The following is a 22,597-nucleotide window of genomic DNA, read 5'->3' on the forward strand; positions in this document are numbered from 1 at the left end:
ACAACCGCGAGGTGTGCAGTCTCAGAGAATATCTTCTCAAAAGCGACGTGGGTATGCATCGTGATATGGTAGCAGTGGACAAAGGACTCACCCGCTATCGTTGGCAAATGAGAACTGGCGCAGACCTGTGGTACTAACTACCCATGATCGCAAGGAAGTATGGCAGAGCAAACAGCTACACGGACGCTTCTTCGGGGCTCTTCATGGCCCCGATGTAGACTTCAATGCGTCCGTATCTTGGCTACGCTTCGGTGACTTGTTTGGAGAAACCGAAGGGTTTGTATGTGCAATTATGGACGAAGTTATCCTTACGAATAACTACCGGAGATATATCGTGAAAGACGGGACGGTTGACATATGTCGGGCATGTCACCATCCGGGTGAGTCTATCAGACATGTTATATCTGGTTGTTCTCGTTTGGCTAATGGTGAATATTTGCACAGACATAACCAAGTGGCCAAGATTATCCACCAGCAGCTTGCTCTGCAATACAACCTTGTAGACCTTGAGGTACCGTACTACAGGTATGCGCCCGACCCAGTTCTCGAAAAGGACCATATCACGTTGTACTGGGATCGATCTATCATCACTGACAGGACTATTGTAGCCAATAAGCCTGATATTGTGGTGATAGATCGATTAGCGCGCCGCGCGATGATAGTCGATGTCGCCGTTCCGCATGACGAGAACCTTGTGAAAGCTGAGAAAGAGAAACAAATAAAGTATCTCGACTTAGCGCACGAGGTTGTCGCCATGTGGAGTGTCGACACGGCTGTTGTTGTGCCGATTGTCGTTACGGCCAATGGTTTAATAGCCAAGAGCCTCGACGAACACCTCAGGAGGCTCTCGTTGGGCGGCTGGATCAAGGGACTGATTCAGAAGGCAGTACTCCTTGATACGGCACGTATTGTGAGGAGGTTTCTGTCTCTGGGACCCTAACCACCGGTACCTTGGACCCTGTGCCCGATATCGGTGGCAACCTATTTTTTATATTTTTAAATGTTTTTTATTTTTATATTTAATATTTAAAAATGTAAATCATATGTCAGAAAATAAATAAATGATAAGAAAAATTGACTTTCAAATGGACAGTATTATACGCTAACAAATAAAGAAAAATAATGTGTCTTTATTCCGTGTATCTTTTAGTTAGAAATTCCCTTGATAGATTTCCACGGAAATAATGCCTAGAAATCACGTGGCATTACTGGGAAAAACCGCAAAACGAACAGCGTTTCTCAAAAACGTCCAGATAGAAGTTGATATTGTTTTAAAACGAATCGTACCTAGGCAGAAAATGCAAAAGCGTATCAATAAATAATTTTGCCACGATATGAACTATGCTCTGCTAAGGTTGAGTGACAGTCTGAAATGCAGTGCAGCCAGTATTATGATGAAAGCACCGAAATAAATACAGACACTATAAACTTGCAAATTCTTGGAGCACGCTGATATTTTGAAATCTGTCCGCTATTCTATGCTTTAAAGCTTTTAATGCTAAGATAAATTCGCCCGCTCAGGTAAATATCATAGTACACCAGTCTACTGAAGTTACAGCACCTGTATTTAGGTGCATTGTAGTTGCGCAGCTGTCACTAAGCACACGAATGCTGCCACTATAAACTTTGTAATTTTCACTTAAGAGCGGTATTATGCAACAGTGTGTAGGTAGAAGTTGTCCGATTTAATTAAAATTGCATCAGGATTATGTTTGTTGTTTTGACATTTCTTACCCAAATGCTGTAGTGGAAATGGACTTGCCATAATACTATGGAAAAAAGTATAAGTGCTTTAGCTAACAGTGGCAGTGCATGTCAGGTGTTGAAAAAGTTAGGATATAAACCTTACGAGTTCATACAAATAGGTCATTTTGTGTCGATGCGGCTATAGTGCTGAAATGCTTTTATAGTCTGGTGCACTGACGTTCACTTGTTTTCAAAATCACTTGTTATAGGAACGCGGTGTGGCAACATTGTAAAAGTTTAAAAAATCCTACTAATTTTTAAAATACAGAAGATTTTCGAGGAAAATAATATCAAAATAATTTATTAATCATGTTTCATTTGTACCCTTTTAGGATTAACAACCAGTCACAGTATAAAAACCACTTTAAATATTTTTTTCATACATTTCTGGAATCCTATTTATTCAACTCTTCATTCAACGGAGCGGAAAATATGAGAGCCATTATTCATTTATTACGTAGCCAGTCCACATAGTAAATAAAAACAGATTTAGATTGAACCATTCGTGTTCACTTTCAATATAGGCATTTTATTTCTATTGAAGGATTAAAATGCAATCCTATATTCAATCATCATGTTTCGTGTTATTTTATCTATTTCATTTTATAGAAAACATAAGTGAAACGATTTCAATGAAAGGCACACAGATAGTCTTTATCCATGTGCCAGAAGTGGTTCCCTCGGAAAACGGGTGGAATCATCAACCGCCTAGCCTTTTCCCACGACGCGGCTGGAATCGCTAGCTAGGTATTCATAAGACAAAATAAATCTGTGGAACAATCACTTGTGTATACCAAAAGGATGGGTCAATTACTTTGTAATTCACTTAATGAGGCACTCAAGATAGTACAATTATGTATAGTATATTGCAATTATGAACTACTAATGGTGCGTTGATGTTTTAATAGTATTATTAGGTTCTAACCCCGATCGTGTTGCCAGTTTAATAAAGGTAATAAATATTTCAAACATCCCTCACCTACATGCCTACTCGTAGATGATGCCACAATAATTTTAAATATTAAAATATTTACTGGACAGTAAAACACAATTTTTTAAAATTTAAAAATAGTAGTTATTTTTATATTAGGTACATAGCGGTAAAATAATTTCGAACGCTGTTTTGGTGAATTCAGGTAAACAAAATAGTGATTTAAGTAGTGAAAAACCTACAGTTTAAAAGCAAGGCCAGTATAAAAGCAACTGCTTCACAATGAGGTGTGATCGCAGATTGCACCTAACCAATTCAAAACATTTGGATACGTATTTGTATCATGCGAGATACACAACACCTATAAATGAAAAGCTTATTACGACAGCAACGCTATTTCCGATATGCATGAAATTCGCAATTCAACCGAGTAGTCTGAAATAAGTAATGTCTAACAAGCATTTTATTATTTTCTTTAAAAAAAGGTTAGAACATCAAAAGTAAATAAAAAATAAAAATGTAACTTTGGAGGATTTTTTTAATAAAAACGATTGAAGCAACATGAACTAAGATTTTTGACGGTTTTTTTGCAAACAATCACGGCGGGCGTGCGTTTTTACATACACACACACGTACCTACTTAGCACGGAGCGAATACTCCGCAATATTTCTTTCTTACCCATCGCAAATGTCTGATGCCACTTTATTAAATCATCAAAAACCTTTTTGTTTTTCCGCAGTAAGTCAACGAGAACACAACATCTGCACGAATTTCTCCTTATTTCATCCGTCATAAAGGACATTAGAGTGCCTACAGAGTGCCAGCAGTTCGCGAATACATTTTTGATTCGTGCTATAAGAGGAAACAGTTTATAAATTAATTGCACGTGGAGACATGGTTAAAAAATAAATAGATAAAGCTGATTTAAATCATGCTTATCTATCCTGATGTGAAGCTCTAGTAATGAAATGATATTACATTTGTGCAGCGTTTCTTGAATTGATCATGATCATACCTTTTGTCGTCCCACTGCTGGGTACAGGCCTAATCTAAGACAGACAAGGATAAAGCGTTAATGATCACGCTTGCCCAATGTGGGTTGATGGTTTCAGACTAAGAGTTCTCCTGAACCATGTATATCTGTGTAATATAGTTAAGTACTTCTGTATACTCGGCATAATCACGAGGAAGATTCCTCGAGATGTTTTCCTAAAAGTAAAAACTTACCCTAACTATTGACCGTAGAGTAAAATTCTATTATTCAGAAATGTTATAACTTAAATAAGTTTATCCAAAGAGAGACTCAGTGACCCCACAGTCAAACTATTAAAATTGTTTTGTGGGGCTTGTATGGAAGGGCGTAATAAATAAAACGCTGCAAACTCAGTGGACTGCCAACAGTTTGCCTGCTGTGGACATAGCCTAGCATAGCATAGATGGCAGTCCGACACGACCGGAGAGAGATCAGGCGCAAGACCGATATTTATGTACTCTCCGGTATACGGGTGTACTACCAAACTCCACACTTAGGAATGCTTTGTGAAAGTTCCCTAAACCCACAGCGATTTCGACCCGACCTGGGAATCGAACTCGATACTCCGCGCATAGCAGTCGCGATATTCAACTACTACACCGACGAAGCAGACAAACAGAATACCTAATATAAATATTTACGTAACCACAGCTCATACACTATTAACGGTTAAATGAAATAGTCCGACGACTGCATTCATGCAATATTCAGATAGGTCAGTTACTGTATACATTTTGTAATTTATTACGAAGATGCGATAAGATTTCATTCTATTAAGTGCTGCATGATTCCTTCAGTCACTTAGTATGTGTAATAAATGTTTGTATAAATACTTAACTTATTTACTGTCTACATCATCAATTAAATTATTATTGATAGTAAATAAAAACTCGTACGATCAGTGGCTCGTCGTGTAATGTAAATAGGAGTGATAAATATGCACGTACATAATGTACCCACTTTCTTTCCAATATTTTTTACAAGTTATTATTCGGTCTTCGGGTTATTTTCTTTACATTTTCTTACCCATTCGAAAAACAATATCATCGAACATACAGGAGTGGCATTTCGTGTCTGATCCTAATGGCTTTGTGTGCTAAGCTTAAGTAGCACTAGTGGCTGATCGAAGTGTGGTCAGTCCTTAACGATGATTTCATATCTATAAAAATATTAAAACGCTCAGAAACTATTGATAGCCCATTTATCAAATAGGCTATAGGTTTCTTTCATCCGTTCCCACGGGGCGAGGGTGAAACCATTGGCGGAAGCTCGTTCAATGTAATAAATTATGCAATTTTTCTCGCGTCATTTTAAAAAGATTAAAAAAGACTTATCATATCACTCGATAAAACTTGGGCAACGCTTAATGCGGACCTTGGATGGATAGGTTCCGCAAAACAAGTTCCTTCTCTTGTTTCGAAAGATGCGTTTTTGTTAGAACTGGCTGTCATTTGAACATCTTTAATTTCCTTACCTACTGTTCCCAATTATTATAATTAAGACATAGGAGTTATATCAAAATAATTTAGTACACCTACTCTCATCAAAATCAGCAGCGGTCATTTTTCATTAATGATATCGTGATGTTCAACTTGACATGACACGGTGTCGATATAGCACAATTTCACTTGTCTTAACAGATCCTCGAAGTATATAGTAATAGTAAATATGGTAGGACCTATCGAGTTATAAGTTAGTCAAGTAACCGCCGATGGTTTGATTTAACACCGCAAACTCGCGTAAACTGTCCCATTCCGGTACGTTAGATACAACTTTACTTAACTTGTTGCCTTCCCAATGTTAAGCAACCACACTCATGTGTTCAGACACATGACTGTCTTAGGGCCTAATTAATAAGCAAATAGTGTATGTTACCTATCCAAAACACATTAAAAATATACCTATATATTTTCACGTGTATTCTGACTGAACTTCAGTTACAATAACGTTAGTTAACCGCGTTACAATCTCTTTTTACTTTTTGTCGAGTATTAATTTTAACGTGCGATAGGCTCAAAAACGGCACAATGGATTTAGATGCGGCTTTTGTCAAAAAGTTATTTTTCACCAACTCAATGAAATGGATTTGTAGTTGTCTAAATTACCAAAGAAGTGAAGGTTTATTATTTGCGACACTTGCATCAAATTCTCGTTCAATGAGTGTAGGAATTGGCAAGCAAAAGCTAGTTGAAATTAAGTCATCTAACATCCTTTTAGAATGTCTGATAAACTATGATGCGGATAGATTAAAAGAGTTACCATCGCACTGGAGCACAAAGGGTTGATCGAGGGAGTTAACATTTACTCTTCAGTAAAAAAAATAATTAATTAGAAATGTCCTAGAAATGAGACATACACTAACTGAATTTATAGACAACAAAGTAATTTCATAAATGTAGTCAGTATGATAGCTAAATAATAACCACAAATATTAATTAAACCGTTCCACTTTATTACTATGTGGTTAATTTGAATAAATTAGTACAAGTAACATTATGATTTTATTGTGAGTGCAATTGTTGGCGCATAAACTCGGATATTTGTCATTTATTGAGATCTTTTGTCATATATTTATATGACATATTAAATTAAGCTTGGGTGATAAGGTATTTTTATTACTTTATTTGCTTTCACTACAACTTGTAACGAATCAAAGAAATAACTTATAAACGCAATACATTTACTGAAATGTTTTAATTATTTCAATCAGCACTTGCAACATTTTTACACCGTCTCAGAAACGTTAACAGTACCTTTTTGTAGAAAATTGCAGTGAATTTGTCCTTATATTTTTCTATCAGCAAGGAGAAAGCGGCTCTATTTTAAAATTGTACGGTGGAAAAATCTTCGATATTCAACTACTCCAATTTATTGAACAATGTTACCAGCTTATCCTATGCACTTTTTTGCGAACCATTACTTTTAATATTATTTTGGCGGGTGGTTGCGCACTTTACGTAGAATAGGTAAATAGAACATGTTGAATGATAAAACTAACTAAACCTTTAAGCAGTAAAGCATGAGAGTTGCATTCACACCACTAAATGACAACACGACTTTTGAATAAAGGTTTTTAACTAAAGCTTCTACCGATTTCGTAGTCTCTAAATGAAGTAGTACGGGTGTACGGGTGCAACTGGAACGGAACAATTCATCTCTCCGCTTCATTTCTAACTTACACAGCTTCCTCGAGCTACTTCAAGACAGACATTTCTAATTTTGAGTCGGTCTTACCGAGCAGGCAGACTGCTATTGAGAAATTAAGTATTCATCTTTGCATAAATTTAATCAAGGTATCTAAGTGGTATTATACGGATATTTAAAAAAGGGTAATATTCTGGGTTGCGCTTGAAATTATAAATTTTAGAAGTGATTATAATTAGGTATATTTGTAAAACTGCAGAGGTGCTATCTGTACCATATATTATTTTATTGCGAATATAATACAAAGTTACTTTTATCAAATACGTGAGCTCGCTCTTTTCATACATTTGTATGCTCACGTTATAACATGACAACCAAGTAATCTTCATACGTTTTATAAAGCGGATAAAATTTCCAACCGTGCGTGCTAAGCTTGATACTTTATACAGATTCGATATTTTTGCAAGATTTATGTCGCATTAGAGGCTTCAAGGAACTTTATTGAGAAAACGAGTAATAAAACCTGTCATTAATTTTTGCTTACTATATTTACCTAATTGTATTTTCAAATATACATTCATTTATTTGCGGAGATATTAACACACATATTTACAATACATATAAAAAACTATCCTAGTAAAACGAACATACAAAACTATATTTACTGAATTAATTAAAGTTCGGTTATTAACGAAGAGACAATATTTTTGTTTCTCTTGTGGGTTTTTATAATTACTCTGAAGCGGTTTGCGTGGCAGGGAAAAATATTACTGTCTGTGAACTCATCATAACCCGAAAGCGGTATAATTGGGCTGGAAAGGCTTTCTCTGCCTAATATACTATATACTAATATACTGACCTACCAGTTAATTGCAAAAGTTCATAATCAATAAACAGCGTAATTTCATTCCATAACAATTGCTTACAACGTTAAATAATTACGGTAAGTCCGGCTTCGAAGCCCTGGCTTAAACCGGTTTAGGCAATCAATTACTCTAAACAAAGAGCTAGGGGACCGCCAATTGATGGAAAACAGCTCACTTCAATTACGTGCGAACGGTCCTATGATTTAAAGTAACTTTTCGTTTTCAATTACAGATACGGCTTTGTATTGAACTGTATACTGAAATTAAAACACAAGTGTTGTAATTGTACATACTCGTGTGCTTAACGGCTTTGACTGTAGTTTAATTTTTTATTCATACGCAGAAAAATATCATGAAAATACTTCAATTTAGCACGATTTCATACATGCATTGAACTCCATTATTGAATTTTAAAGGATTTCTGAAAAATATTAATTGCAAATAATATAAAAAACAGTTTATGTAAAATGAAAATACGATGGAAACTTACACAAGGAACACAATTTAGGTTAAGCCTGGGTTAATCTTGCCTTTGTATGTACATATATTCAGTTGCCCATGAAACATGTTTATTCCTGGAATTATAATATTTTAAATAAATCCAGAATACAAACTAATTAGCAACGATTCTCTTGTTAAGATTCACCATTGTATGTACAAGGACAATATCTTTGTACCAGTCGACTTAATTAATCGGAATCACTAGTGACACAGCTCGTCTTCAAACCTTACCTAGCGACCGTTTTCTCTAAGTTTTAATTAGTTCATTGATCAAATAGGTATTTGGCTTGTTCGTTGGAGCCCCGCTAATATTATTCTTAGATATCATTTATCATTCAGTTGGTCGCTGTTGGGATTACATTTTGATACTGTAGACATGTATTTATTTAGTAAATGAAACAAGAGAGACCTAGTATACATAATATATGACTTAATGGAAAAACCTCTTTTGAAACCTTTGATCTATATCAATGGGTCCAGTACAACCAAGGACGTTTACCTACCTGTGGCCTGTTTTGAAGTAATATAATTTTAAATTGCCTCGTGAAATAAGTCTACCGAGTCTTATTTCCATTCACCTACTTCGGAGCCTTCTTTTACGCGATCTGATACTCGTTAAGTTACGTCTCGGACTCGCTCAGAATATAAAAAAGCTAAAAACTGTCGCTTTGGTCGGGTCGTAAACCGTGAGTACTTACGTTAGACTTTTTTCTAGTATATACGACCTTTACGTGTTAATGGCTGCGTTGGGGTGTCATAACAAAATTAAATAATAATCGCTACATTAATAAATTCTTTTCGTACTCAAGTACTGCAACAAAAAAACCACTATTTAAAAAAAAAACTTTCAGTTACGAAAAAACAAAACACTGAAAAGCAATTTAGTGCACATTTGCGAAGTAATACCTACCTTTTCAAACCAAAAATAAATGTTCAATTCGTTTGGAAAACGTCCCGAGTTAAAGAATTGAGAAAGAAGGTTTATATTTTTTTTAAGAAGAGCAAAATCATTTGCTCAATACAAATAAAGCTTGGAGTGCATACACACAACACACTATCTGCCTAGCCATATTCCAACTATGTTGGCGTCGGCTTCCTGACTAACTTAAGGGATTCAGCTATATTTGTAATGAAGCGGCTGCCTATCTGACGTCTTCAACCCGGGCAAACCAATATCCCCTGGTAAGACTAGTAAGAAGATTGTCTGGAACACGAGCTAACGAAACGCAACATATATTAAAATGGCCATTACCACAATATGTAGCTATGGAGTCCTTTTTATGCAAAAAGTAGATTGATAATACCTGAAATAATAGCAGTTGTTTGAATAATATATAAACATCTAGGTATTTTGAAGGTTTCATTCCATGGACGGGTGAATATTTTATGGCTCAATTAACATTGGCATTGGCGATGGAAGCTGAAGGATTGAACTTCGATGTCAGGAATTATTTCACAAATAATAGCTTGAATATAGATTTAGCTTAAATCAAAACATTCTGATAGTAGAATTGTTAGAATATTTACCTATTGAACTACTGCGCTTATAAACTCGATATAAACTCGAACGGCTTGTTTCTTGTTTAGGTTTTTTTTTAATTTAATAAGTTAATTTTCTGTGGTCACTCTAGTTGGTCATACAGCGACCGCATCATATAATAAAAAAAATATATACCTACATGTAGCCATGTGAGTGGGTAGACTACTAAGCCGCAAAACTACTGACGTCATATAGGTAAGTTAAAAATATAAATTATATTTTCTTTAACTCTGAAAATTATTGGTAAGTTATTTTACTTCCATTAGCAGAGCTAAAAATGTATACCTATGAAGTTTTCAAGTCAATAACTGCCGGAAAAGTTACGAACTTTAGAGATTGGAATTAGATTTTCGTAAAATAGGTGTGTGGGAAATTATTAATACTGTAGCGCGGACTTTATCTGTTGCCCCTCCGCGCCTCTCTAGGCTAAGACGCGCGCCGGCTCGCTACCAAAATTAAAAGTCGAACAGCCGCGCAGCTTTTGCGGCGCGCGCGGAGAGTCGACAGTGACCGATGAACCGCAAAGCACGACGCCTGCGCTCTGTGGTTGACGGACGCCTGCGTCGCTCGCGTGCCGCTAGTTAATGTCCCTAGTTTTAAATATATTCGTGTGTGCGCATTATACATTTATTTACCACCGAAACCGTCTTTCAATCAATCTCGGAACGAAGCCCAGATATACGTGGCGCCCAACGTGGGGCCGTTTTCGAGTTTCATACTTCATTGTGAAAAACAAAAAACAATGCAAAGTTGGTGGTCTTATTTAAAGAGCAAGTGTGTTGTTCCCGAAGAATCTTTATTATCTTCAAAGAAGACAGCGTCGTTGCCATGCTACCCTCAATCCTTTTCCTGAATCTCCCGACCCATTACGTCCTCTCTTCCTCCCCCGCGAAGCACTATTTGCGCGTGACCACCAGGGCATCCTGCCAGCGTTGGCGTTGACGATCGCACGTCAACGAAAAATGCGCCTCCATCCGTAGTCGACGGCATCGCACCGTCGAACACCTGCTCACTAGGCACAGAGTACGTCTCTGCTGGCTGCTGCGTTACCCGCGAAGCACTATTTGCGCGTGACCGCGTCGTAAGCCCCGTTTCGTATAGGGAAAATTGTTTCACCAACCACGTACGAAATCGTTGACAAAAACAATAAACCTCGCGGCAAGTGCCATGCTAGTCTCCTGTCACCTTACGTAGGTGAATCCGATGTAGCTCAGGTTAGAAGTAAGGGTAGACCTAAAAAGTCGGTTCCCAAGCCAGCTCCACAAGTTTCCGCTGACTTGGAGGTGGAGGATGTAGCGCGGACCTTATCTATTGCCCCTCCGCGCCCCTCTAGGCTAAGACGCGCGCCGGCTCGCTACCAAAATTAAAAGTCGAACAGCCGCGCAGCTTTTGCGGCGCGCGCGGAGTGTCAACAGTGACCGATGAACCGTGAAGCACGACGCATGCGCTCTGTGGTTGACGGACGCCTGCGTCGCTTGCGTGCCGCTAGTTAATGTCCCTAGTTTTAAATTAATTCGTGTGTGCGCATTATACATTTATTTACCACCGAAACCGTCTTTCAATCAATCTCGGAACGAAGCCCAGCTATAATACCTAATTTAATTTCTGCTTTGACATTTCCGTGGGAGTTATGATTATGTAAGATATTTGTGGTGGCACTGCTAAAGCAAAGAGCTGTGGAAATGACAGCTCAGTCGGTAGAAGTATGAGTATGTGTGCGTAAATATAAATACAAATGTTTCCGTGAATGAGCCATGCCAACTCATTAAGAGTTTGTCAATACAGCGATGGTTCTTTGAAGGAAATTGCCTTTGAAAATAGATGCTGACGGCAGTGACGGCTTCGGTACCAAAATAAATAAGTATAACTGGATTTTGACATACTTAACTTTATATAAACTGAATGTAGCATATGACCATATTATCGTTCGTTCGTTATAACCTTTTTTTTATTTTATTTTTATCGTCCCACTGATGAGCACAGACAGGAGGTCTGGTCTCACATGGAGAAGGCTTGAGCGTTTATCACCACGCTTGCTCAATGCGGGTTAGTGATTTCAGACTTAATAGTCAAGGTTTCCTTAAGATGCTTTCCTTCACCTTTTTATCAGCCGTTGGTGTCCAAGATATTCTTAGATAGTACATACAAACTTAGAAAAGTTGCATTGGTACTTGCGTGACCTGGAATGGAACCCACGCACTCATACCCCTGAGAGGTTGGTTCTTTAGCCACTAGGCCATCGCGACTTCATATTATGTAGATAAGAAATCTGTTAAAACATGTATTGCACAGGAATGGGGACGCCATATGTCTAAACTGGGCGGTACCCAACTTGTATGCAACAACTCAAAGCTGTGACAAACATTGTATGTTTCAAAGTAGGTCAGTATAACAAAGTACATAGATGCAGTAACCCATCCACGGACCGACCGCAGCAATGCCAGCTGAAGCTTAATCGATATACCCCTAATAAGCTTACAAGTAACAAGCTTTCATAAATTATATAATTTATCTCCGAAGTATGTAGCGACAACCATTATTCCATTTAATATTCTGCATAAATTTATATACGAGAACGGCATCAAGGCATATAAAATGGTGTCTACAAAATGGCTGATCACAGGTGTAGGAAATTTCTTTCCTCTTTGAGGTAAAGTTTTCGCATACTCATCACTATGAAATGAAGCCGACGTGACAACTTAGGCCCGTCGTTTCATGTAAGAACTTCCAACTCGATGTAGAACCAGTATTATATTTAATAGTTTAACGAGCATTTTAAGCCTGTTTCCACTTTCAAAAGCCTACTGCTTGCTTCCTGTAACTTGTTGCACTACAGCACTTGAATGGTTCGAATCTATATGTAAGTATAAGTACTCATTTGTTTTGCTATGATGGTGTTTCAATATGAAGGTTCCAGAAAGCCTGATACAAACTATTTTTCATGGAACTTCCCCTCTATAAAAAAAATATCGCCGTACATCATTTATAACTATAAATAAATAAAATAGAAATAAAACTACATCAACAGGATCTCGTTAGTTAAAAATACATTAGCAAGTTAGCATACAAGTTAATATGACAGGTAGAATATAGATAGCGCCTAACTCAAAAGTACTGTTTTATATTGAACTGTCAACTTGCTAATCTATTTTTGTTAGGTGCAAAAACTAATTTTTTTAATAGCTTTTTATCCACGGAATCGATGTGGTCGAAAATTTAATTCTGGAGGGTAGCAATTAGGTAGCAACTCTGGGTAAAAAAAACTCAATACTTTTGCGCCATTTCTTCACACTGGGAAAAGTGATAGCCATCCTGATATCAGAATGGCTGTCACCTTAGGATGCTGAATATCTTCAAAACCACGAGGGTAGCAATTGGTAGCAACTAATGGTAGCTGGTAGCAATTAGGTAGCAACTCTATATATATATTTCGAGAGGATCGGTGATTTGTGACGGCGGTCCTGACGCAGACGGTTTTTATTCTATGTAACCAATATGATTGTTGGAACTCTTTGAGAGAATGCTTTTTTTATATTACTGACGTGTGTCATTGATTCATGTCATTCACATACATGAAAATTATCTCTGCAAACAACGTTTGAGTTTTAAAAACAACGTTTTTTATTTTCATTCCTATTTATTATAGTCCTCTAGTTATTTCTTCTAAAGGTTATGGCCCTTTTCACTAAATTCGCCATCAAGAACCTCTGTGGTCTAGATGACTATGCTACGTGGAAATTCACAATAAAAATGATTTTAATAAAAGAAAAATTAGTCGCGTTCACAAGTAAATACCCTGATTCCAATTACTCTGTGGCTATCGAAAAGGATCAAGAGGCACTGGCTTTGATTTGTTTGCATGTTGAGCCTACATTATATGCTCACGTGCAGGATTTGAAGCATGCCAAGGATTCTCAGGATAGCCTGGCGAAAGCATTTGAGGACAAAGGCGTTATATTGCTGCAGTCATGCTCTTGCGCAGGAGCTGAAGGATATTGCCACATGATTCGACCGAAAGATATTGTAGCTGTCGTGTTACTGAGAGGACTACCTGACGAGTACCGGCCCATGCGTATGGCACTGGAACATTCTGGTATGAAACTCACATCGGAAAATGTACGGCAGAAACTACTAGAAGAGGATTCACGTCAAGGTTAGTACATCGTCTTCAGCAGACTCGGCATTGGCTGTGAATAAAAAGCAAGAAACGGAACAACAATGACAAAGTGAAATGCTTCAAATGTGGAAAGAAAGGACATAAGAAGCCGGATTGTTCTAAAGGAAGGATAACAGGTGTGACGTTTTTTTAAAGGTGAACGAGGCCTGCACTATGGCAAAGTACATAAAGCTTGCGGTGTTCCCTCAGGCTCTCAAACAGCTACATCACTCATCCTACTTTGGCAACAAGTTTCCAAATTAATACATTCAGTGCCCATTCTGAAGAGAGCTCCTCGCGGCACAATACCGTCGGTTGCAAAAAGTTTAGCACGATGCGTCTCCTTTGCTTCCCGAGAGAACTCTGAACGTGCCTGGGAAAACTTATTAACCTTCCCTTATAGGGTTCTACATGTTCAAAAAAGTTTGGCTAATCTAAAAAAACTTTAACAGCCCAAAATAAAGAAAACTGTTCTTTTTCTTCTTTAAATACCGGCACATCTACCCCACAAAGGGCTTCTACATCATGTGGAATCAAAATTAGGGGAAGGTGACAAGGGGGGCTGCTAGGGTTCTTTTTAGCAGCGATGTGGTCGCGCCATACTCTTCAGACACTTTTAGCCCCGGAGAGTAAAAACCCGGCCCTAGCAAATGACCTCTCCTTCCCCGAACCCAATGATACAGATCCATTATACATTACAGCTGTCCAATTGCGGTCGGCTGTCAACTCCTTCAGGAGTGGTTCCGTCGGGGGCCTCGACGGCTTGACGCCGCAACACTTAAAAGACCTAACGAGTTCAAGTGCCGAGAAAGCTGATGAGTCCCTTTTGAGGGAGTTGACAGCTCTTATAAATTTAATGCTCTCTGGCAATGTGATGTCTTGTATGGAGCCAATCTATGTGCCCTAAGAAGGATGGTGATTCGTCCCGTTGCCGTAGGTTACACCTACCGACGTACCGTAGCCAAAATTTGTTGTGTGTGCCTATTACAGCGATTTGGCCAGCAAATTCCAGCCCCTGCAGTTAGGTTTTGGTTCTAAAGTCTGGGGCTGCGGTACATGCATTAACAACTTTCCTCAATAGTAATGAAGGGGAGGTCAATTTAAAGGTTGACGTCATGAATGCCCTTAAATCCGTAAACAGGGACATTCTGTTGACAGAAGCAAAATAAGAAATTCTCAATGTTTTTAAATTCCTTTGGCAATGCTATAGATACCCTTCCAAATTATTATATAAACACCATTTTCTTGAATCTGCTACTGGATGTCAACAGGGTGACCCTCTTGGGGCAGTCATTTTTAGTTTAGCTATAAATCCAATAATTCGTAAACTAAATTCAAAAAACGTACAGTATTTAGAGGTGATGGCACCCTGGGGGGCGATGAAGATACTGTTTTCCAATGATCTTACACTATTACAAGAAAAAATCCAGTCAATTGGTCTCACATTCAACTTTTCGAAATGCGAAATTTTCATTCCTGACACCACCATTCATAGATAGGCAAACGATTATTTCAAAATTACATACCACAGCTCCGCAATTAAAAATCATTGAGGAAGCTTCTCTTCGCCTGCGGGGGGTCTCCAATCTATGGCGACTCTTTTTCCTCTATTATAATCAAAATTTCGGACAGGTTATTTAAAATTTTATTTTAATTCGGCATTGTTGTTGTTATTCGATATTGTTGTTTCGGACCAAAATTTACATATATCTTTCGCTCTCTCATCGGTGCAAACATCCGAACCTATTAGATAAAGTTGTCAAAATGAACACCCTTTAGTACGTGACGATGGAAAGAGCCCAGATGGTATGACGTTTTTGCCATGGAAGATGGGTAAGCCCTTGGTGTGGGACGCAACGAGCGCTGACACCCAGGCGCCACGGCACGGCGGGCTGTGCTGGGGCGGCTGCTGCTTCTGCAGAGATCACCGATCACAGATCACAGAGATTTGATGACGTGTAAAAGTGATGTAATGTCCAACTTGCAAAATAAACAATTTCATTTCAATTTCATTTCATTTCATTTCACCAAGCGGCGCAAATATACCTTGTTGAAAATTATAGTTTTTTTGTCATTTGGGGTCGAAACGCTCGGACCGAATTCACGATTGCTTTACAAGGATATCGCGAAAAGGATTGTCGACGTTTCACGTGACCAGAGGGCTGGCTTATTCTTAGGACAAAAAATAAGCATTTCATTCAACGCGGCAATGCAGCCAGTCTTCTGGGCACGTTTCCGGAAGATAGTGATGCGTACTTCGACGCCTAATCGATGTTCTTTTATATTTGTTTTTATGTTTTGTATATAGTATTTCGTATTTAGTATTGTATATAGAATTTTTAATTAGTAGGTAAAGTCGTTTGAGCCAAAGGTACTTATTCCTTCTACCATCACTTTTATACAAGCTACCTTAATCACAGGCCACCGTCCCTCCGAACTTAAATCTTTTCAACAGGATATCAGAAATTATCTACTTATAAAAATTTAATCTGTAGTTATAGATAACTTTCCGTTTTATATATTTTTTACCTATTTATATTTTATTTGTTCTCATAACTTTTATGTACTTTGATAGGGATTAAAAGATTAACATCAACTTTAACTAAACGAAGAGGGTAATATTTTTCTTGTATTATAAATACTTCAGGATGTTGGTTATAAATATTATGTAGACAAATGGTTTCTTTTAGTTGGCTCAGTTTTTTGATTAATATGTATGCAGGTTCAAATTGACCTTGATTTTAAATATTTTTTTGTATGTGTTTAAAAGGTGGTGGTACACCAATTACTATTACCTACTATTTTGTTTTCCTATATTTTCCAAACACGGCTGAAGGTACTGAAATGATCAAATATTACTATACAGCAAATTCAAATTATAATCCCCTTTTCAGTGGCTTGGAAAAAACAATAGCTTTTATACAAAAGCGTGTTTTTTTTTTAGTAAAATCCGTTTTGTGTGTGCTTAAAAAACTAAATCCCACACACAATACGAATCCATTACACCAAAATTACACTCCAAAAACTAAAAATGTTTGTTATAGTTACGAGCATAAAAACGCATTCACTTAACATATAAATTACAAAGTACCTATATAAATACATTAGTATTATAAAGCTAAAATAGTCCCTGCTTAGAGCCAGTCTAAACATAAACCTATCGGAATCTAGGTTACATTCTCTCAGGTGTATCTAATATACATAGTGAATGGAAAAGTAGACAGCCTTTTGCAATAATATACTGCTCTATTCTGTCCCCTGATGGTTTAGGACTTGCAACTTTACATGTATTTACGCTTATTTTGTAAAAAATAGTGACACTTGTGTTCACTAGTTTCCCGCGGTCCGGCGGTACCCGGGGGAACTACTTCCCGCTATCGAATAAAAGGCAATATGGCTTTTCTCAGGCTTGACTATTTACGCCAAAGCGCCACATACAGACTCAGACTCGATATATCTGGGGGCACGGCAGTGCCCCAGCCAAGTCTCGAGCAAAGCAGGCACGGCCCCCCTGTATCATCCATGTGGACAATATTATTGTATTGCGAACAAAATTATTGATATAGTCACAAGATATTCATTTATTATTACAAATTAAGTTGAACAGGACTTTGCTTCTATGCGATCTCAAAACGTTTTATGGTAGGAAAATTGGTTAGAGAGACTTGGCTTTTTTACACGCTTTTTATTAGCTTCACCTGTATGTTTGTTTGTAACCGACTTCTTTGGGCGCGATTTTGACCCACTTTAAACGGCCAGATTTCGTTCAAACTTTGTAGATTTATTGAGGACCGATGACAATACACTAATTTGATAAAATTATTCCATTTTAACCGACTTCCCAAAAAGGAGGAGGTTACACATACACATAGATTACTCCGAGGTTTATAGACCGATTTACGTGATTATTTTTTTGTTCGACTTGGAATAGCTGCCAGTTGGTCCCATATTCATCAGGTCAGGATCTGATGATGGAAACCCTGAGAAATCGAGGGCAACCTTCAAAACTTGTAGGCATACATAGGGTAAAAACTTGACACTTAGGTGTACGCCTAAAAGCACTATTCAACTGTGAAAATTTGGAGCTGACCTGATGATGGAGACCAGAGAGGGTCGAGGGAACTCGACAACTGAATATGTAAACTACCTCGTGTTTGGGCTTAAATTATTTGTATTGACAAGACCTTTGCAACAGTGAAGGTTTGGAGCTGACCTGATGATGGAGACCAGAGAAAATGGAGGGAACTCGACAACTGAATCTGTAAACTACCTCGTGTTTGGGCTTAAATTATTCGTATTGACAAGACCTATGCAACAGTGAAGGTTTGGAGCTGACCTGATGATGGAGACCAGAGAAAGTCAAGGGAACTCGACAACTGAATATGTAAAATACCTCGTTTGGACTTATATTCTTTGTATTGATGAGAACTTCCCACTTGTATGGATAGTGACAACTATTCGTATCACTGAAAAGCTTTAAATAAATAACCTTTTACAAAAAATTAAACCGAGTTCCCAAAACACTAAAAAGCAAAAAGACTAATTTTAGGTGCATCGGCCTAGAAGTCGGTGGCAAAATTAACTTAGTAACATCCATTAGACACCGACTTCTAGGCTTTTCAATTTGCAAAATATGATCTTTGTTAATTTATATAATTTTCATCTATAGTCGATAAGGTAAGAAAATTAATTAAAATTTTCTAGAATTTTTCTCTACAGTCGATAAGGCAGGACTCGATGTTAATTTTTATTTCCAATAATTATCTTTAGCCGTTTTCTCTAATATTGACAAATTTTTGTATACTAAAGAGAATTTTAATTCTACAAAACAAATAATAGTTTGAAAACAAACTAAAAGTAGAAAATAAATAATAGTTTAAAAACTAAAAACACGCTTTTATAGAAAAACGAACTAAAAATAGGAAATAAATTTTAATGAATTTAAATTAAGAAAACAATTAAAATTAAATTAATAATAGTGTGAATACAAAAAAAAAATATTTAAAAAAAGCGTGGGGTGCTTTTTAAGATATTATCGAAATGAAAATCACTGTACTCATATCTGTCAATAAAATATTTATAACTATTGACACCATGCACCCCACGCTTTTTTTTAAATATTTTTTTTGTATTCACACTATTATTAATTTATATTAATTGAAATTTTTAACACTGTTTTCTTAATTTAAATTCATTAAAATTTATTTCCTATTTTTTAGTTCGTTTTTCTATAAAAAGCGTGTTTTTTAGTTTTTTTAATTACATTTAATGTTTTTGATGGGATCGTTTTGTTCTGGCTAGCAGTTTATAAAGTGTTAGGTTCGTTTTGGGAGCCGACCGGACGTGCCGCAGCTGCACTAATTGTTTGCATGTATGTACATGAAATAGTTTTGGATCGTCGACAGCACGTGCAGTCGCTCTCAGATATCGACCGATTTCATTTAGTTGCTGCGCGAGCGGCAGTCCAGCTCGCTTGAAAAAGGACCCTTTATTTTTTTTTTTTTTTTTAAATATCCTTCAGAATGAGAGTTTGGAATTCGATCTTGACCTAAGATAATACAAAAGTATGTTGAAATATACTTTAGACATTATGTACCTACACAATATAATAGCTTTAATGTTGTTATTGAACTCATTCGGTATTCATTTGGCAGATTTTAAACCAGAATCCATTTAGATACGTTCCGAATGTTAGAGAAGTGTGAACAATAATATTATTAAAGGGCCAAAAATAGAATAAACCCATCCTTTGTTTACGTCCGAGCACGTCTCGGAACAAATGAAGAAAAGCTATTCATCTGTTTCTTGAAAGTATTATTACCTACTTGGCGTTTACCTATATATTTCTGGGAATCTATATAAGGTTTTCAGGATTGGGAAATTGAATGAATGTTCTTTCATTATTTATTCTTATTATATTCTATACATCAATCCTACATAGAAAGCTGTGCTTAATCAAAACAACAACTAGAGGCGTCTTGTCAAAAGCATACTTGTAGAAAGGATACTCAGTCAAAAATTTATTTTAGTCATTGATAATCGACATATAAAAAAGCCGCGAACTTCCTTTGATTTCGCAAAAGGTAAATAATAAGAATATTTATGTTATTATGTAGACCATCTAAACAAAGAAGAGACAGGGACAAGAAATTGTGAGCAATTAATATGAATGTCGGTTAGGTAAGATAATATCAACAATGTTATTGCTATACTCGTCTACTATTGTTTAAGTCCCTAAGAACCGAATGGCGTTGTTTGACATAAATCCCATGACAAGGCAGCAGAGGAAATCGAAAGGGCTAGTCTGCCACTCGCGAGTTTCGAAGTCAGTGCGTCTTCTCCGTGCGTATCGTGATCCTCATTTTTAGGAATCCATAGCTTTTACAAATAAATAAAACGTTAGTTACATAATATGATAGTAAGTAGTAATAGGTACACAGAATCATACAAAGTTGGCTTGACTTGCTAAGCCTAATCAAGTAATTAGTACGGCCCATTAATCAATGCGAATGCACACCGTCTCAAATCTAGGTTAGAATAAAATTTCCTACTGTCTTTGTTGTTTAACTAATAATGATCATCGTTACCATAAAGTTTCGTTTCAGGTATTCTATTGCATGGTGCGAGTAACTACATTTCTAGTACAAGGCCCGTTGAAATAACAATTGCGGTCTTCACACCGCTGACATGTGCAAGCAATAGGCACGTGACCGAAGAGCGACTGCGGTGAACTTCGCTCAGTACAAAGCCAACAAACCGTTTTCTCGGTACAATATTCTTCATCGAGAATCTTTATTTTCTCGGATCTGGGCGATATACGACTCGTCAATACTTTCACTTTGTTTCCCCGCGCTATAGATCCCTTGATGTTTATATATCTGAGTACATAAGCTTTATCAAAACCTTAACACTGCGTTGAATTCTAAAACATATTTTATTTAACCCATTAGAATTATTTCATCCCTTTTTAACCGACTTCTCAAAAAGGAGGAGGTTCTCAATTCGGCCGGTATTTTGTTTTCTCTTGCTCTAAGGACAAAGTTAAGATTGCTATTGTTTTTAAATTAATTCCTTAGCTCGTTATTTCAAGGTGTCGCCTGTTACAACACTAGTGCACGTCACAATTATATCGTGGTTTGTCCAACATAACTTTGACAATGCCGCAAGATTGTACATACACACACATTACATAGCCGTGTGACCGAGAACGGCTGTAGATGGGATACTGTTGTCATTTGCATTCCACGATCGCTACGATAAACTCTCGATAGAACAAAGCTTTTATAAAGAAAATTTTATCTTAAATCTTGAGAGTTTAACGGTTACTCTATGTTGGAAGCTCAAAATTAAAAATGATAATTTTGTGCAAATCTCTTGATGGCGGACTATTGAACACCTCACTTCAGCTAGCCAATGTTTATATTCTCCAACTGAATGATAACGTCGGAGAGCGATTAGGAACGGTTGATTATACAAACAGTAAATTGGCTGTTGAGGCGATAATTGCGGATATTAAAGTGGTTATTTCCTACTCGGAGAAGATACTATAGTAATACTTCCCTTCAAACTTTTTGTCGTTTCGGAACATTGTGCGAATCGAAGTTGAAAAAAGCAGCGGGAATGCAGGAGCACACATTCGCATGTGTAGAAAATATATCTACCTTCTTGAGCGTAATTCCACAAGCACTTGAAATACTTCACTTGCCTCCATATAATTATGCAATTTCCCTTACAGTTTATTCTAATAAGTCTTTAAAAGCTTTTCCACTTGCATTAAACGAATAGATCGTAATTATAGTGCTTACCTAGGTATTTATTCGTATTATGGTTATCTATTCTACGCCTCTATATTTATTTTCATATTGCGCTTCGATTTCCTAACGACAATTTATTGTATTATTTAAATACCTTCTGTACTATATTGTTTTGGTAAATACATATGTTAAGTCAATTTATTTACTTTCCGAATAAATTAAAAGCACATTTTATCTGTTGCATTGCCTGTCGCCCTATGAATGGTGGTATTAAATTATTAATTTTAATTAAAACCTGAAGTTTGGTGCTGATGTTGAATATCTTTGTAAATGACGTTTAATATTATTTTTATTTATGAGAAAACTAGCTTTTGCCCGCGACTTCGTTCGCATGGAATAGTGACTTCCGGCATATTTTTGGTTTGTACCAATAGATGGCGCTATATGTCCGGAATAAATTTTATTTTTTATTTTTATATTTTTTTTTGAAATAAAAACTATCCTATGTCCTTTCTCAAGTTCCAAACTATGTCTGTACCAAATTTCACACAAATCGGTTCAGTAGTTTAGGCGTGAAGAAAAGACAGACAGACAGACAGACAGAGTTACTTTCACATTTATAATATTAGTTAGGATTATGAGCATTCAAGATGATTGTGCATTTATTTTAATATTGTGTGACGACCTCGATGGCGCAATGGTCACCATGCCGGACTGCCGAACCTGAGGTCCCGGGTTCGATTCCTGGTTCGGTCGACATTTGTGTGATGAGCATGCTTGTTGGCCGTGGTCTGGGTGTTACAATATGTATTTATAAATATGTATATATGTAGCTGTATGTAGTTTATCAGTTGTGTTAGCACCCATAACACAAGTTAATTAATAACTTACCATGGGGCTAACCGACCGTGTGTGAAAAGGTGTC

At 36.9% G+C, this 22,597-nt stretch overlaps 1 protein-coding gene across 5 annotated transcripts in view; it reads right to left on the reverse strand.

Annotated features, from left to right (window-relative positions):
* LOC110374607 (SCY1-like protein 2) overlaps positions 1-22,597 on the reverse strand; it is a 118,711-nt gene that overhangs the window by 67,735 nt on the left and 28,379 nt on the right. The window lies entirely within an intron of this gene.

This window comes from Helicoverpa armigera, chromosome 1 (genome assembly GCF_030705265.1).
Source record: "Helicoverpa armigera isolate CAAS_96S chromosome 1, ASM3070526v1, whole genome shotgun sequence".
Taxonomy (NCBI): Eukaryota; Metazoa; Arthropoda; class Insecta; order Lepidoptera; family Noctuidae; genus Helicoverpa; species Helicoverpa armigera.